This window comes from Ambystoma mexicanum, chromosome 4q, assembly GCF_040938575.1.
Source record: "Ambystoma mexicanum isolate Mex_15411 chromosome 4q, UKY_AmexF1_1, whole genome shotgun sequence".
NCBI lineage: Eukaryota > Metazoa > Chordata > Amphibia > Caudata > Ambystomatidae > Ambystoma > Ambystoma mexicanum.
In genome coordinates this window covers 286,266,193-286,285,143 of record NC_090928.1, presented here as the reverse complement: position 1 = coordinate 286,285,143, position 18,951 = coordinate 286,266,193, and the positions used below count along the sequence as shown (strand labels likewise).

Sequence of the window (18,951 nt, the reverse complement as noted above, 5' to 3'; positions counted from 1 at the left end):
TCTCTCTTTCTCAGTCTCTGTCTCAAATACATACATTATACCCCTATGAGTAACAAAATAGAACCATCTGCGAGTTGGAAAATGAGGGAAAGGGCCGGTGTGGCAACTCAGAGATCATCATTACCTACTAAGGTGGCAGGAGGCAAGAATTTAAGGCTCAGTTGAAGGGATGCTTGAAATTTGAGGACTACAGTCACCCGTTTCAACTTCCTTATTATGTTGCTTCGAAGGCTGAGAGATGCCCCAAACCGCTCTCTAACATGCTCAGGTGCTATGCTCAGGGCCAGCTGGGATGTTTGCCCATCGACAGCATGGCCCATTGAGGCAGGACAAGGCGTTTGTCAGAGGACCCCTGATCATTTCACCCGGAAATGACTACCGTCTCTACCCCAAAAGCTCAGCCCTTTTCTCACACAGTCCAAAAATGAACGCCCCATCCCCTGCTACCAACAGCCACAACTGATTTTGTCGTGGCACCAGACCTTCGGTATCAGAGTGATGCTGCAGCTAGTCTGCAGGGGACTCTTCACGATAAAACGCGGAGCAGAAAAGCTGGAAAGGCGAGTGTGGAGTCCTCAAAATAAATGTTTTGGGATGGTTCCCACTCAGGAGGGTTTACAGCCACGTTTAACAATTGCCCAACATTTTGATAGTGGACTGTCTGTGTGGGAGGAAAGCAGGCTGAAATGCAAATGGAAATTTCCCTGTGAAAGATGTAGAGCGTTGGAATGAGTTTGCAGGCTATTTAGACTTGACGTTCTCAGTACAGTGGCTCCCACAATTTCGGGAAAAGTAAGAAATGCGACTGTGAAGATGAAATCCCACCGACTTAACAGTGTTTATGCCTGTTTTTCTTTCCATGAAATGTTACAGGTTGATGTGGATTAGTAAGCAAGAACGATGAGCCCAGCAATCACCTAGCCTGGAATCAGCACCTGTGAACCAAATGAAGTCCACAATTCATTGCAACTTCCTGCCCTTGGTTCTGCAGCCACAGATGCCTGTAAACGGTAGGCTTGAATAAGCTGCAATGGTGCATCACCCAATTATCTGAGTAAACTGTGTTTCCATTGGATATAAGCGTTTCCATACGCAACATTGGGCCTCATTCCGACTTGAGCGGTAAGGGATACCGGGCACCGGTAAGGAGACCGGTGCTGGTAAACACTTATCGCCCAATTCCAAGGTCCCTTAGCGGGGTCTGACCACACGTCCTTTACGGGTCCCGCTAAGGGACCAGGGCGCTAATAACGGGCCTGCTATTCGCGGGCCCGTTATTAGCGCCTTCCCCATTCCCATTGAGCCCTATGGGGTCTCAAATGGGAATGGGGAATGGTTGGTTGAATGGGGACTTGCCGGGTCTGCACAGGTCGGAATGTCCCGGTAAATCCCCATTCAACCAGACCGGACCCGGTATTGGAGGCAGCCATGGTGCTAATAGCACCATGGCTGCCTCCAATCTCGGAATGAGGCCCATGGTCTCATTATGAGTATTGTGACAATGGAAACATGTGGTATTTAGAATGCATCCTATTTATTGATTACCACCCACTTATGAGCTACGAATCACATTGGATCTACATTTGAAAATACTGAAAGGGGAAAATGTGGGCCGGTTAACTCATGAGGTAGTTGATATTTAACAAACGTCATAAATATATCATGCCATCCCAACAAAACATTTGGTGATATTTTGAAAATAGGAGGTATTTATGATAAGATGTTTTTAACGTTACTACCAATAGTGCTGGACAAAAATTCCTCTCGCGAAGCGAAACTTGTGAAATTGACTAGTTTCCACTTCCGTTTGTTCCGCGAAATCTCCTTACGGTTCTGACACCACTAAAATTTTTCACGCCATTCGGAATAATTTAACTGTCACTGTTTCGCACATGTTCTCGTGAGGTTTGCACACTATCGCCTGAGTTCGCCCACACAAACAGTAGAACCGATACAAAGGTATGTTTCACGAGCCGTTGTCAGATTTCACCTGCAGAAACCATTCTGACCCCCCCCCCCCCTCCCCTGACACATAATTAACTGTTTTGGTCTCAAGGTGCCGAAATGCATTGCTAAGCGCTTGCGCACGATCATAAAATGTGTGTCCCTCATGTCCGAAACCGAAATAGACCAATGCGTGCATGGGCACGAAAGAGAATCGTGCAAAATATGCAAGGTACATAAAATGTAGTGCGCGCCCAGGCTTTGTGTTTTTTTTGGCGCGTTTCGTCGGGGTTCGATGGAAGGTGATAATGGAAGTGGAGCGCAACAGCGAATATTTCACATTGCACGACCTCCCGAATGAGTGCGAACATTTCAGGCCAATCCATGGGTGTAGCGGAACAGCAGAGACGGGCAAAGCAGATAAGAATATGAGAGATTTTGTTTCCACGGCTGGCAGAGCAGAATCTAGCAATTTCACCCAATACTAAACACCATACGCATGACGATTCACCAGAGTCGATTAACACATAGGGCCTCATTACGACCCAGGCGGTAAGTTACCGCCTGGGCCGTGACTTTACCACCATGGCGTAAACTACGTTTACGCCATGGTGGTTGGAGGACTTACCGCCCCATTCCGAGTTTGGCGGGGCGGTAAGTCCCCAATCCCCATTTACCCTTCCCATTTTTGCCCCATAGGGCATAATGGGAGTGGGGAAGGCGTTAATTACGCCACCGTAAATTACGGTGGCGTAATTAACTCCATGGTCCCTTAGCGCCATGGATCTTAACGGCTGCAAAAAGCAGCCGTTAAGATCTCCATGGCGCTAAGGGACCTCGTACTCAGGCGGTAAGGGTCGGCGCTGTTTACGGCGCCGTAAACCCCTTACCGCCTGAGTTGTAATGAGGCCCATAAAGTGAGTATGATCACTACAGTACTTTTCACAACAGACAAAGAGAATGAAGGGTCCCGCCCGGCATTCACCTCAGCGACAAGACCTTTACTCACAGAGCTACCGCACTGATTTACATCAGAAGCAGGATAGGTATATTGTTTTGTAAGGGGACTGGGACTGAATGAATATAAGATAGGAACATATTTCATAGAAAACCTCCAATGAGTGCTGCGGAGTGTCTTAACATGCACACACAATTTCAACAACATTGAGATTTTCTTAAAACATTCAAACTCCTCCTTCTAAGTAGGAAACCTTGCAGTGGTATATGTCTACAATTTCTTAGGACTTTAAACTTGCACGCGTGATGAGTCATGTGCATGCATGCAGCGTCCCATAAAGCTAGAATGACCTTTTAGGCACTGGCCAGGTTTACCTTCAGAAAAAGGGGGAGCGCCTGTGCACTCCTGCTAGGAGATACTGTGATAAGATAAGAATGCATGTGGCAAACATATGGGATGCTGGAGCTTGCACAGATCTTCCTTCACCTGGAGGAGGCGCTGGAAGGTCACACGTGGCTAATGGATGGACATCCCCCGTACTGCAGTGCACAATGGACTGTGACATTGAGGCCAGTCAGATGTTTGTTGTTTACTACCTTCAGCCCACAAGGTGGTAAGGAAGGTCTCTTGTTCACCTCTGCATAGGATTCCTGGCAGCATCAGCCTGGGATCAACTACACTACAGCTTCTTTAAAGGACATATACAACTTCATGGGCCTCATTACGAGGTGGGCGCAAAGGGATACCGGGCACCGTTAAGGACATTGGTGCCGGTAATCCCTTTGCACCCTATTCCGAGGTCCCTTAGCGGGTCCCTTCCTTAACGCCTGGTTTTACCAGGTGTTGTGGACGGGGCCCGTTAAGGGACTTCAGAGCTAATAACGGTACCGCAATTTGCGGTACAGTTATTAGCGCCTTCCCCCTTCCCATTGAGCCCTATGGGGGCTGAAATGGGAATGGGGAATGGATTTTTCAATGGGGACCTACCGGTCCCGCAAATGTCGGAATAGACCGGTAAATCCCCATTGAACGAGGGCGTACTCGGTACCGGTATTTGAGGTAGTCATGGCGCTAATAGCACCATGACTACCTCCAACCTCGGAATGAGGCCCCATGTCTTCTTTTTAACCATGTTAATGGGAACATTCTGTGGTCTCGCTCTATATATCCCAGGCAGTGCAGCTATGGCAGGACAGCACTTCCGAGTATACTAAATCCTGAGATTTAGTGTTGTGTGGTTGATCCAGCAGGTGACATGTTTTGGGCTTGAAAGTAGAACTTAGACACTTTAGGGTTTCCATTGTGTAGTTACCTGCATGAGCACTGGTTGAGGCTGCCAATCACATACAGATCAGGTTTCTTGGCTGCTCGAGATACAACTAGCCATGTCACCTGTATTCTTGTTGGACAAGCATGTGATGAGGATCTTGGTGTTCCCAAAGGCTTTCTGCATAGCTCCTGAAAATAATTGAAATAGGGCCCCAGGAACGGATGGTAAAGCAGCACTTATAATGGCATCGCTATATCAGACTTCTCCGCATGGTTGAATACTTTGGCAACGGAGGTCCTACCCTGAAGGATATTGCTACTGCTGTGGGTGGGCTCCTCAACGCAGATGAAAGGCCAGAATATTGATGAGGAAAATGCCCAGGTGACATCTATACAGTTCATTAGGGTTGGTCCATTGAAGCCTTGCTCCATCATTCCTCGAAGGTGCAATGAAGTCTTAAGGTCCACGAGAATGACTATTTCAAACTTGCTAATGAGAAAATCCCCCAAGAAATTCCATTGGATTTGAGTCAGATTTCCCAAAATTGCCATCTTAAAGGGCAATGTTAATTCAAAGGTGTGCATTCCAAAAGCCTGCAAACCCCTAAGGGGGTCATCGTAAATTGGGCGTGTGAAAGCAAAACGAAGATATCGAGGCTGAGTACCCCAAAAGGAAATACACCAAACGCGGGTTCAAAAGATACACAGATCTTTATTCTACTACTGAACAGCTTCAAAGGACAAAGCAACAGATAGCTGGCAGGCCCTCAGTACAACACAGCGAAAACCAGCCCTTTTCGGTGTGTTCAGTGTACTTACTATACAGTGGACTGTATAGTAAAATAGTCGTACCTTTTATACCGTGTATAATCTGATGCTCAGCCCACTTGTAGGTTAATGAATCTCGGATCTAGGGTGCGTGCCGAGTTCGTTCCTAATTTATGCATCCATACATTTAGGGGTCATCCTTAATACATTCGCTAACAAGTTACAATAGCAACAGTGTGTCTTTGGATTTCACGTTGAGCCTTTGCACATATCTTTATATTATATAGTAAAACAAGTGTTTACATAAGATGCTCAAACAGTATTGTGCACAATATATGTTCATGGATTAGTATCGTTGGCACAGGTAATCCTCTATACACAGGTCAACGAAGGACAAGGTCTCAATACATGACCCTAACATTTGGCCTGAAGGCAGTTTACACATTAACTTGTACACAGAGGTCAAGACAGCCATGTTACATTCAAAACGGCACTGTCCAACATCTTAGAACACAGGGTGACTTTAGAGTGAGAATCTAAAATGGCGGATGAACCTAAAATGGCGGCTAACACAGATCTAAGGTCAGGACCTTGCAACGCAGATTTCCTCACAGAGCTACTTGGCCTAGGCCAATATATATACATACGATCTACAGGGTATAGTATGATTTCCCGTTCGACAAACCCTCCTTTTGGCCTATGCCAAGCGCTAAACTACTTCTAATCATTATATGAACAACTCCACGTCTCAATGTTCTTACACTCTGAATCACCATCAGAGATATCTATTGCCATTAGATTGGTTACCAGAATTTCTTTCAGCACATATTCATTGGAGTTCTTGGCTGGGCCGTATACCTTGTGTCCTAATGTACCCATCGCCTGTGCGCAACATCCTCCTAGCATCGAACATATACGAGGAAGACATTGTATACAGCAACAAAGAAACAACAGAATTCCCAAAATGATCAGCAAGGCCGAGATCAGCAAGACCCAAGATCGCAAGAAGTCCCAGAACCAAGCGCTAAGATCCCAGTTTCCCTCTGGAACATGCACTTCTGAACTTAGGACATGCAGATTCTGTATTGCCTTGAAGATAGTTGGGGAGGAATCTGGCATGAAAACACAGCAAGCGGACCCCACTAATTTACATACACCTCCACGTTCAGCCAGGATGCCATCTAATGCCATCCGGTTCTGAAGTGCTACTAACCTTATTGCTTTCTGTTCTAGAGTCATATTATAGAGTATGTCAGTGGTCCGGTTGGTGGTTCTCTCCAGTACTCTCGCTAGTCTCCTGATATCTTCTGAGTTCATTATTTGTCCCCAAAATGGCACAAAGGATTTTGCAACGTCTCCCGGAACTTGTGCTGGAGTGTCCCCATTCTCGTCCCACCGTGGACGAGCTCTTGAAACCTCTACAGTACTGGTTATGAATACCCCAGTTAACAGGATCCCTAAATAACAAGTTCCCTGCCAATCCCTGGGTAACCATAGAAATGCTACATTACTGCGCACAAAGTAGACAGGTCCGCCTACATACAAAGGTCTGTCTTCCCCAGTCAAATTCGCAACATTGGCGCAACCTTTAAAATCACCCATTGACTGAGTACCATTCCTCTGTATGCAGAAAGAAACTGAATCGGGGCTATGGTTAACAGTGTAAGAAGGAGGCGTGGCATCCTTATTGCCTATAGGAGCCATTTTAAAAGAAATCAAAGATTGAAATGGGCGAGCCAGTCTATCGGAAGGCCTAATAGAGGCAACATTAAGCTTTCTCCTATTTGCAAAGAGCGAGCATCCCAGGGGAGTCAGAACACGTTTTTCAAACTGATTCAAATGAGTCCCATCAAAGTTCCCTGAGATGCTATAGTTCCAGCGACCAAAGAATAGTGCTCTAAGAGAAGCATAGCATGCAGTTGTCAAAGGTAAAGGATGAATATACCAACCTAGCCACTTATCCCCATGCTGCGTTAAATGTGAACAGACCCAACAGTTGGACTTATTAAAGATGGCATGTGTAGCATTCATAATAAGTAATAACGTGTTGTTATAATATCTCTGTCTGTGCTGAGAGTCTCTAGGAGATAGAGTGTGCAGATGCACGAAAGGGGTAGAAACAGTAGGTACATTTTCAGTCGGCAACAAATTCTCAAGCGGATGTACTTCTTCTAGGTACAAGAGGCCTAAAACAATGACTATTATAAAACCAATTAACTTTATCACAAAACAGCAGTACGTTTTCGGGTACCACACAACTACATGTTCATTTCCGTAACTGGTCACACAGTCTTTTCCCTTTTCCATAAGAGCGGGAGCGGTCACAGGCATTGTAGTCTTCAAACGAAAAACACCAATGTTTTAGCTGGCGACCTCCAGGCCGAGCGTCTTCTTAGTCCTTCCACAAACCCTAGCCAACAGAATCCCTTTTTCAAACAATTAATCGGGCCAAAAAGCGAGCCCTTGATGACTTTCTTCTTTTCCAAGCGCACAGCCGAACCGTGCCGTAAGTCTATTTCCTTGGATGCAGATCGTACCTTTTGATTCCTGGTACTGATTGATCCGTGAACAACGTGTTGTCACTTCCCACTGGAAGCGGCGAGTGAACGGAAGTAAAGTAAGAGGCACAATTGGGGATCGCCTCTGGAAACAAAACCTTATCACAAAACAGCAGTACGTTTTCGGGGACCACACAACTACATGTTCATTTCCGTAACTGGTCACACAGTCTTTTCCCTTTTCCATAAGAGCGGGAGCGGTTGCAGGCATTGTAGTCTTCAAACGAAAAACACCAATGTTTTAGCTGGCGACCTCCATGCCGAGCGTCTTCTTAGTCCTTCCACAAACCCTAGCCAACAGAATCCCTTTTTCAAACAATTAATCGGGCCAAAAAGCAAGCCCTTGATGACTTTCTTCTTTTCCAAGCGCACAGCCGAACCGTGCCGTAAGTCTATTTCCTTGGACGCAGATCGTACCTTTTGATCCCTGGTACTGATTGATCCGTGAACAACGTGTTGTCACTTCCCACTGGAAGCGGCGAGTGCACGGAAGTAAAGTAAGAGGCACAATTGGGGATCGCCTCTGGAAACAAAATGGTTGAAGAGAGTGGGGGTGGAATAGCTGTACAGGATCAGGGAGAATCCCCGACACACTTTCAATGCCAGTTACTGCTTTGGGATCTTTGGTTGCAGTACTGATGACGGGTTCTGTTTCTTCTGTATCGTATGGCACTGGGTGTGGAATTTTCTTGGTGCGTGTCGCGTGGATCCAATTTTTCCTGCCTGCCACTCGCACCGCCATCTGTGTGACCAGTAGGACTTGGAAGGGGCCCCGCCAACGAGGTGCAAGACAAGACGATCGCTCGAAGGCCTTTACAAGAACCCACTCCCCAGGTCATATGCTGTGACTGGGCCCTCGTATCCTACAGGTAAAGCCTCTCGCACCTGGTGATGAATCAAATACAAGTTTTTAGTCAACTGGCTACAGTAATCTGAAAGAAGTACATTTTCAACATTTCTCAAGGAACAACATTTTGGAATGTTCCAGATATTAGCAGGTCTCCCCATTACCACCTCAAAGGGAGAGAGCCCAGTCTTAGTTTGAGGGGTTGTACGCATCGATAACAACACGATCGGTAAGGCGTCCGGCCATTTTAGTTTGGTGCCGGCACACGTCTTAGCAAGCTTGTTTTTGATGATGCCATTGTGTCTATCCACTAGTCCAGCACTCTGAGCGTGTCTGGCCGAATGGAACCGTTTATCGATCTGTAGTCCCGCGCATATCTGCAGAATTACAGCAGCGATAAAATGTGGACCATTGTCCGACCAGAGGACTTTTGGTAGCCCGAACCTTGGGAAGTATTCTTTTAACATAGTCTTTGCAGTAGTCATGGCTGTAGCGTCTTTAACAGGAAAAGCCTCCACCCATTTGCTGAAAGCACAGATGACAACTAACACGTACTTCAGGTTGTTACATCGTTCCATTTCAATAAAATCAAGTGTATAACCTCGAAGGGGACAGAAGGTGGACCAAAACTTCCCCTAGGAGTTGACGTCCCCTTTCCCACATTATGCTGTAAACAGATCATGCAGTTTTGAACAAAGCGTTCAGCTACCTTAGAGATTTTGTCGTTTACCCATACTTTTTCCAACATTTTTGTGATTTTTCGTGCACATATATGTGTGGGACCATGGGCCATAACAACCGTAATCATAATGTACGCGTCGGGAAGTAGCCATTTCCCTTCAACTCTGTCAACCCAACACCCATCATCGTCAAGTTTCCCCAAGCCCTCAGCCCATTTCTTAGACTCTTCTAATGTGGCATCAGCTTGGATGTCCCTTACAGAATCAACACCCACATCCATTGTACAGGCATTTGTGGTCTCCCTTGAAGTATACATGTCTGAAGAGAGATCAGTGGCAGTCTGTTTAGCTATCTGATCAGCAAAAGCATTCCCTTTTCCTATATCAGCTACAATCTTTTGATGCACTGCGCATTTTCCAATAGCCAGCTGAGTAGGGAGTGCAAGCGCTGAGAGTAGCCGTACCATCAAGGAGCCATGCTGGATCTTTGTACCATGTGAAGTTAAGAACCCTCTTTCTGACCAAAGTCTCCCAACGTTGTGAACCACCCCAAAGGCATACTGACTGTCAGTGTATATATTCACGATAAGCCCTACGAAAAGTTTGCAAGCTCGGGTCAATGCTATAATCTCTGCGGCCTGCATGGAGTTATGCATGATTCTCTTGGTTACCACAATCGTGCTCAATTTAGTGATTGCATAAGCAGCTGTGGATGTACCATCCGGAAGTTTGAAGCAGGAGCCATCGCAAAACAGCTCCCCTTGTGGACTGTTCAAAGGTGTATCTTTTAGATCAATTCTACCCTTTGATAAATTCATATCTCGTCAACTGTGCGGAAGTGAGGTGTTGCGTTTGAGTTCTGTTCAGTAGAACATCTACAGAGTGAGGTGCCATCAGGGTTAAAGCATGGCCTAGGACCATTCCCTCACTCTGTTTTACAGCCGCAGCAGCAGCAGCGACAGCTCGCAAACATCTTGGCAAAGCGCATGCTACAGGATCAAGGGCGGAAGAAAAGTAACCGCATGGCCTATTCTTCCCTCCATGTTCCTGCGTTAATACAGCCAAAGCACATCCATCACATTCATGCACAAACAACACAAAGGCCCTTTCATAATTTGGTGTGCCCAAAACTGGTGCCGAACACAATGCAGTCATGAGCAAATCAAATGCACGCTGGTGCTCCATGTTCCACGGCAATGGTGAAGAAATGCCGTTCTTCGTCAGAGCCAACATCGGCTTAATCCTTAACGAAAAGTTAGGGATACACTGCCTACAGTAAGAAGCCATTCCTATCAAGGCTCTAACTTCTTTCTGTTTTATTTATTTGTTTTTTTTTTTTTTTGATTGAACTGTTTATCACAGTTTTTACAAAATGTTTCTTCATTTTATCCTAAACGAATGTTTCTTCATTTGATCCTTTGTTTCCATTGCTGTGGTTTGCTTTTCAGGTTGTTGTCAGGTTGTTTCTTCTCTCGTCAAGTTTATGTTCTGAAAGAACTATCCGACCGCAATTACTGTTTTGGTGTTTTCACCCGACATCAGAATGTTCCACCAGTAATCTTCTTCCATACACCATCTGTTTTTGAATAAGTGTCCCATATGGGTCATTCTTTTTGAGGCCAGTTCAGGACATGACAGCAAAAGATGCCTCAGGGTTCCCACTGTGTCTGTTTTGTTACAGAATCTGCAAAGGTTGTTGGAGGCAGAGCCTCTGATGAATAGAATTTCTTTGGTGTGTAGAAGGTTCAGCCTGGCCCTTAGGTAAGTGTTTCTAATTTGCTTGCTAGGACCTTTTAGCAAGTAGCTCATAGGCTCGTTTTGTTTTTGATGGTTCACCGGTAGGTCCAAGGCCGATTTGTATTTCGCGGCGTCTTCTAGTGTTTTGATCCAGTCCATTTCCTTGAATTTTTTGGCAGTTTTGTTTGGATTACATTCCAATTCTTCCCATGAGCTTCCTATTTCGGCAAGTGTTTCCGTGTTTCTTTGCTCCCAAGTGGAAAGGATGACGTTTGAGCCTTTGTTTAGCTCTTTGTTTAATAGCTTAAAGATCTTCTCAGAGGATAATCTGATTTTCCGATGTAGCATCAGAGTGTTTAAATTGACTCTTCCCTTTAGAGAAAGGACATTGATTTCTCTGCGAATCGACGCCATTGGCGTTGATTGTGGGAGCATCAGAAGTTTCCTCCAGAATAGGCCTTCCAGTTTTATCCAGATTCTCTCGGGTATCATAGGCATCGCCTCTGCCCCATAGGAAATAGCGGGCACTGCTTTTGCTGTGTAGAAATTAAGAACTGGTTTCAAGGAGAATTTTCCAAATATTTTGTCCATGAGTCGTGCTTGTGTCATCATGATTTTTGTTTTTGCGATCATGGATTCCTGCATGGGGATTTCAAAACGGTTTGAATTGATCGTGACTCCCAGGTATCTAAATGATTTTATTTTTTCCAGTCTCTCTCCTGCCAGAGACCATTTCGATTTTTCTTTTCGTGTTGTTGTTTTTTCCAATGTCATTATTTTTGTTTTTGTTGAGTTTAGAATCAGGTCATTGGCTTGGAGGTATTCTGAGAGTGAGTTGAATTTGCGTTGTAGACCTATGGCAGTTTGGTCCAGTAATAGAATGTCGTCAGCATAGATTAGTCTGCCAACGTTCTCGTCTCCAATGTTCGGTGGAAATGTTCTGGCTGTGGGGTCCCAGTTTTGGTAATCACCAGTAAATGCATTATACAGTGCGGGGGCCAGTGAGCACCCTTGCTTTACGCCTCTATGGGTGTTAATCTCCTCTGAGAGTTGGCCTATTCCATTAAGTCTGACCCTCATGGAGGTTCCTGAGTACAGCTCGATGATTGGGTTCAGGATTGATGGAGGACAGTTCCATGTCCTCAGTTTCCTCCAGAGTCGGTCTCTGTTGACTGTGTCAAAAGCGTGAGAGAGATCTATGAAAGCCAGATGGATCTTTGGACGTCCCTCAAGAACTTTAACTTTGAGTATACTTAATAGCATTATGTTGGCCATTGTTCCAATGTTTTTTACAAAGCCTGTTTGGAAATCGTTGTGAGCTTCAGAGGTGACTGCCCATGTCTTGAATTTGTCCAGAAGGAAGGCGCCAAACAGTTTGCCAATGGTGTCCAGTAAGGCGATTGGTCGATAGTTTGATGGATTCCCTTTGTCGCCTTTCTTGAAAATTGGGAACACGTTTGCTGTTTTCCAAGATTTCGGGATAGAGCGGGTGTCGGCGCATTGTCGGAATATTCGGGCTATAAGGGCTCCCCATGATTCTGTGTTGTTTTTGAGGTCGGCATTGGAGATTCCATCCGGTCCGGGTGCCCGGGAGTTGTTCAGTTTCCGGATTTTCCCACAGATTTCCGTTTCGTCACATTCTATGTCCCATCAGTCTTTTTGGGCCCATGGAATTTCGTAAGTAATGCTCTTAGGTGAGGCAAACATATTCGAGAAGAAAGAGATCCATTGCGCCTCTCCAATTGAATTGGCTAAGGCGTCCTTGGAATTGTTTCCTTTCGGGTCAATCAGGGCCCAGAAAGCTTTGGGTTGTTTCCCGCTTAGAGTCCTTAGCATGTTCTCCGAGTCCTCTTGATATAGTATGGCACGATGGGATTTCAGCCAGTTTCTGTAAGACTTTTTTGCGAACAATGCTGCCTCAGCTGTTAGTTTTGAGGGGCGAGATTTTGCTTTACGTAAAGTTCTTCTCATTTCTCTTATTTTTTCCACCAATTGCTTATTGCGCATGTGATTCGGATTCTTTGCAAATGCTTGTGGTTTCCTTTGTTGTTGGTAAGGGATCAGTAGGGGATAATAATCGGAAGTTAATGACCCCGCTGGTACGCCAATTGTTCTTTCGTAATTCTTTGTGATTGCTCTTATTGCCTCGCTGGTGAGTCTTAGTCTTGTCCCTGCACCATTGATGGCAATTGACAGAGTCATTTTCTTTCTTTTCTCTTCTGATTTTGGATCTGGGGCTGACCATGTGGCCGTCAGAAGGTTGTGGTCACTTTTTTTGGTTCTTGTCACTTCGAATGCAGTTATCTTTGAGAGCAAATTTCTGGATACGTATATGTGGTCCAAAAAAGCTTTGAGGGTTCCTTGTTCCCAGGTGGGGATGGGGCTAGATGTGGGAGAAGTCAAGTAGTGAAGATTATGAAGATGAAGTTCGTCCATGAATGTTTCCCAACACTTGCCTCTCTGATCCGATTCTCGGTTTGTCGAAGGATCTTGAGTTACTGATCTAGGGTTTGGGTCGCCCTTTTTTGTGTTCTGGCCAATGTTAGCTAGGGTCAGGTTTAAGTCCCCGCATATTATGATGTGGTTGATGTCCATCGTGTTTAGACTGGATTCTATCGTTTGACCAATATTTGCCAGAAGAACTGCTTCTTTCAAAGCTTTTGGATTCCATTATATGTTTATCACTAAGTATGATATTGGCTTGTCCGCGTTTTCGCCTGCTGCGGTCTTCTGTCCGGAAACCAAGGAAGCCAGAATGAATGCGCTACTTAACAGTGTTTGTTTTAGTTGCAGGCCGCTACAGATTCTGACAGCTGTCAAGAGCCCTGAGCTAGGCCTGCCTGTTGTTCCTTGCGTTGCTGGTGAGAAATCAATTTCGAAGCCGTCAATTGTTGGCTTCTTGAGGAGCCACGTCTCCTGTAAGCAGAGAAGGTCAAATGTTCCCAATTTCACGTCTGATTTGGATGTCAGATGGGTGAAGCCTCTTGTGTTCCACGAACCCATTATTAGTCTTCTAGCGGTCTGTGGTGGACTTCTGGGATCTTTGTCTTCTCCAGTCACGGTTGTTCGTGGCTATCTTCTTGTTTCTGTTGAGGGTCTTTCCGGGGAGCAGGCCCATCTAGTTTTTTCATTGTCTCTACGGGAGTGTCGCAAGTAGTTATGTAGTTCACTTGTCCTCCTTCTGGGGGGGTCCTGATCAATTGTTGACTTCTGATTCAGCACGGGGTCCTTCGGAAAACGTTCTGGCTCCATGTTACTCAGTTTTTCTTTATGCCGAATCGTGGTGTTACTTGTGGGGCTTTTGTGCCATTGTTGAGTTTTAGTTGGTTTGTATGGTGAGTCCCGTCGGTCCTTGTGGTTGGAGGTTTTTCGCTCGTCCCTGGTAGGTTCCTTTCCATAATGGTTACCAATTGGCCTCCTTTCCTCAGAATCCTGTGTTCTGGTTTTGGAATGAGTTTTACGAGGTCTATAGTGTGGCGTTCGGTGACGCAGAGGGGCGTCCGAATTGGCCTCAAGTAATCTCCTTTCGTTCAGATCTTGAGCTCTGAATCCTGAGTGTTTTTTAAGGGGTGCGTAAAATGAGGCTCGAGATCTTGAAGAGGTGCCTATCTTGTCAGAGGGAGCATGTTCTTTGCTTAGTATGTGATCTCTCACTTTTGATCCGGCTGGTGCTTGGCGAAAGTTCTCCTTGTTGCTACTTATTTCTTCCAGGTAGTAACCTAGGTCTCTAAGGGCTCTGGACTCGCCCTTGAGTTTACGTCTCGTGCTTGATGAAGATAAATGGATATATACACTGTCTATGCAGTGGGGACCCGAAAATTCAATGACGTCAAGGTGGTCTGATGTTACTGATCTTAAAGACGGAACTTGATGGAGTAGGTCCATTATTACGGCTCTATTTAGAACCTGATTGGACTTTGATTTGTAACTGGGTTGCAAGAAGAAAGAACGAGTATCAGTTGTTCTCTTGGATCTCGTTAGACGAGTGCGTTTCCAATCTCTATCCAAGTGCTTCGGTGGCGTCAAACAGTTCCGCTCTCTTTTAGATGGTAGTCTCTGGGTTCTCTTTTTTGTTGCATGTGCACTCTGGATTTCCATCTATTGGGAGTATGAATTATTTTCTGATTGCTGGATTCATCCTGTTTTTTAGTGCTAGAAGGATGTCTTTGTTTTGACCAAGTCGAGGACTGTCGTTTCGCGTCTTCAGCCGTGTGTAGCGGTGTGGTTTTTGACTCCAAAAGTCTGATTTTTTTTGGAGGTGTACTATTGTCATGGTTCCGATCAAAGGAGACAGTTTTTCTTTTTGATTCATGGTTGTTATCAGATTTTGGGTCTTTGGTCAGCCATTGAGAAGAGAGTTCCAGGGCGTTTCCCATTAAATCGCTTTCAGTGGGTGAGGGAGATCTATTGCTATTCAATCTAGTGTGGTTATTTTGAGTAGCCTTTGGAGTCGATAGTTTAGTTGAAATTTTGATGTACTTTCGTTTGGTTGAAAGTGAAGATTTTTTCGTGGCCTTAGGGTGTTCCGTTGCCAGTTTGGGTTGGGCAGTTGTCCCGGTCTTTGGTTTTGTTGCTGGTGCTGAGGGTATGGATGGACCATCAGCAGAGACTCTGAGCTCTTGTTCTTTCTCGTTGATTATGCACCCGTTTGGTGCCTTTGTCTTGCTTGTTGGTAGTATTGAGAAATTGAGAGTGGTTTGATTTCCGTGAGGTTGGCCTATGTGGGTTTTCTTTGTCAAATCTGATGTGGGACTTAGAAGAGAGAGTCTTGGGTTCTGGTTGTCCGGCACCGTGGTCCGGCACCGTGGTCGTTAGGAGGTTCTTGCGTGATACAGCTGAGCAGGGGTTGCTGTTCTTGTCGGCAGTTCCTGCTTTGAAATGGAATGTTTCCACTGGTGGGAAGTCGACCTGGGACTGAACATATTTTGTTACCAGGTGTTGTTGGTCCCTTGTTTGTGTGCTGACTTCTTCAGTGGTCTTCCTATTTTCTATTTTTGAGGTGATAAATCCTTCTAAGAAAAATAGTTTTGCCTGTGCAGAGGCTGCCAGCGTTACTTGATCCTTTATAGAGTCATTGAGTGATTCGTACAGTTTGGTGAACGGAGCTAGGGCTATAGTGATAGCTGACATTATCGTTAGTAGATTCGGTTTTTTGATTGGTGTTTCTTTACCAGAGTTTCCCATGATTTCACTTGGTCTCCTGTTCTTTGGCGGTGTGCTTGGCGTGAGCTGATTCAGAGTTTGAGCTTCTTGCGGTCGGTTGATTATTGGTGTTTTAGTCATTATCAAATGATCCTGATGTGGGATAGCCTGCGTTAATTTTGCGGGCAAGGGTTGCGTTATGAGGCTCTCAGATTCTGAGTTTGTTGAGTCCTGTTTCTTGGTTGTTGGGCCGGGGTTTTGTGATTTAGTCGATGTGGCTATTGGCTCTGGCGCTCCACCATGCAACAGATTTTCTTTAGGCGTGTTTGGCTTATTGTGGCTGTGTGATTGAGCAAAGCACTGTAAAGGGTTTCCTGGTGTGTTGAATTCTGTGTTCCTTGCTGGCGGTTTCCCAAAGTGCCATCTTTGTTGGTGGGTAGTTGAGGGCTTGAAGCGATAGGGTTGGGAGAGTTTGTGTTGAAGTTTAGTCTCGTCGGAATGACGGGGGAGTCGCTGTGATCATTTTCTTTTAAGGTCCCCTCCAGGAGTTCTGCGTCAGAGATCTCACATTTCCCTACGGAGGCTTCTTTCCCTTGTTTGCTGAAGAATTTATCTAGGGTCCACAAGGGGAGCTGTTTTGCGATGGCTCCTGCTTCAAACTTCCGGATGGTACAATCACAGCTGCTTATGCAATCACTAAATTGAGCACGATTGTGGTAACCAAGAGAATCATGCATAACTCCATGCAGGCCGCAGAGATTATAGCATTGACCCGAGCTTGCAAACTTTTGACGGGGGAGTCGGTGTGATCATTTTCTTCTAAGGTCCCTTCCAGGAGTTCTGCGTCAGAGATCTCACATTTCCCTATGGAGGCTTCTTTCCCTTGTTTGCTGAAGAATTTATCTAGGGTGCCCACTGATAGAATCTGGGCCTCTTTGTTCCGATTTGTTGGGGAAGGATGCAAGTTGTTTTTTGGTGGTCTGCATGTAAGAGGTTTAGGTTTATTGGTTTTGCCTGGCTTTGTTCTGTTTCCCTTCACAGGCGAGTGTTTGACCTTCGTTGGGGTTGAGTCCTTAGGTGATATTTTGTTAGTGTTGAGTGAAGGCTCCTTTTCAGAGATCCCCAATAGTGTTGTCTTTGAGGTGGTTAAAGGGGGCGTTGTGACGTAGTTTATGGAGTTCTCACTTTCTGAGTCCTCAATTGTTGAATATGAGCAATCGCCTGACCAAACAGTTTTAAAGTTTCCCATACTGGATGGGGGACTAGCTAAGTCCTCCCTGGCCAACACCGGATGAATCTCAATGTCAATTTTTATTTTGTTTCCCCCACATCTTGGGGTGTTAATGTTGCTCGCTTTTATTGGCCTCATTGGCCTCGTTGGAGGTATGTATGGTGGTGGAGCATATGAGCTTCCCAAACAGGTCTCTAGAGAGCGCTGGGTCTGGCGCTGCACCCTCTCCTTCCGCTCCAGGGAGAAGTTCTCCGGGGCCCGCTCCAGCTGAGCAGAGCAGCGCCGGTGAGCACCCGCCCACTCCCACTTAGCTTGCGACTCCCGGTCCCGGAAGGCCGCGAGGGGGCAGAACGCCCTCGCTAGGAGGCTCCTCTCCCCCGTTCACGTTCACCTCAGGCGGCGGAGCGCGCGAGGAGCGTCCCGTGGGAGAGTCCAGAGCGCCCGCCCCAGCAACGTCCGAGGACGGTCGAGGCAGAGCTCCCAGACCCAGCAGTGAGTGTGAGTTTGACTTGTGAGACGGGCGATCCATGTTGCGTTCGTTTTCGCAGGTCGCTGCCGCAGCTGGTCGAGCCGACGCTCCCAGGCTCTACCTTCTTTCTGTGTATTTGGGACAGACATGCTAGAAATGAGTTTTATCCGTTCAGGCGTCAATCTTCTTCCCTCCTTTGACAGGAGATAGCCTAAATAGGCGACCTCCTGGCAACAATATTGAATTTTTTAAAGCTAAGCTTTATGTCCTTGTTTAGCCAGGTGAATAAGTAACAACACAGTGCCCTCCTTACAAGCGCTCTCTGAGTCAGTGGCTAACAACAAGTCATCAACATATTGAAGCAGTGTACAAGTAGAGGGCAACTCAAGGGTATCAAGCTGCTCTTTCAAAGCCCTACTGTAAATGCTCAGACTTTCCGTGTAACCCTGCGGTGCACGGGTAAATGTGAAGGAGCATCCCCCCAAGGTGAACGCGAACAAATATCTACTGTCCTTGTGTATAGGAATACTAAAGAAAGCATTCTTTAGATCCACAACACGAAAGTGAGTAGCTTAAGCCGGAATCATAGTCAATATCGTCGTCACATCAGGCACAATTGGAAATTGTGGAGCGACGATCTTATTGATGGCACGTAAATCAATTATGAAAAGAAATGGAATTGCATTATCACCTTTTTTGTAAACTGGCAAAATCGGACTAATGCACAAACTAACTGCAATTTCCTCAATCACCCCTCAATGCACAACTGTGGAATACGTGGCAGCTTCACTCCATTTTTCAAGACAATTTTAACAGGCTCAATTTGCAAAACACCGACATCATTGTCGTCGATAGCCCACAAACAATCCGGAACATCACTAAATTCTGGCGGCAAAGGTCTAGTCAAGAATTGAGAAATAGAAAGTTGCTGTGGTGAAATCGTCAAATGCACTCCATCAGAGGAACAATGAATTACCGCATTTAATTCCTTCAACAGATTCAACCCAAGCAAATTCTCTCCACAATTCGAAGTCAAAAGGAATGGACAGTGGTCCGTAAAGGGACCCAAAGAAATAGGTACCGGAGAAAAAACCAGAGAGACAACTGGTGTGCCAGAAAACCCTACTGAAATATTTGTTTGCCCTGACAGTGGGATGTTTGGAACCCGAGAATGATCAATGGAACACTTCTCTGCCCCTGCATCTATCAAGAATAGATGTTTCCTATTTCCCACTAACATTTCAACGTAGGGACCTTTCTTATTAATGGGAATAGGTGTCGGTTCCAAACCCTGTTTTGGGCAATCCTAGCAAAACAGAATGTCGTCAAAAGGAAGTTCTTCAGAGAG

The 18,951-nt window shown here is 45.7% G+C and overlaps 1 protein-coding gene across 3 annotated transcripts in view; it reads left to right on the top strand.

Annotated features, from left to right (window-relative positions):
* HS3ST5 (heparan sulfate-glucosamine 3-sulfotransferase 5) overlaps positions 1-18,951 on the top strand; it is an 892,491-nt gene that overhangs the window by 577,613 nt on the left and 295,927 nt on the right. For all 3 annotated transcript variants that reach the window (XM_069607861.1, XM_069607859.1, XM_069607860.1), the window contains exon 4: positions 874-1,010. The gene's annotated coding sequence lies outside the window, so the exon portion shown is untranslated. The remainder of the gene's footprint in view (positions 1-873; positions 1,011-18,951) is intronic.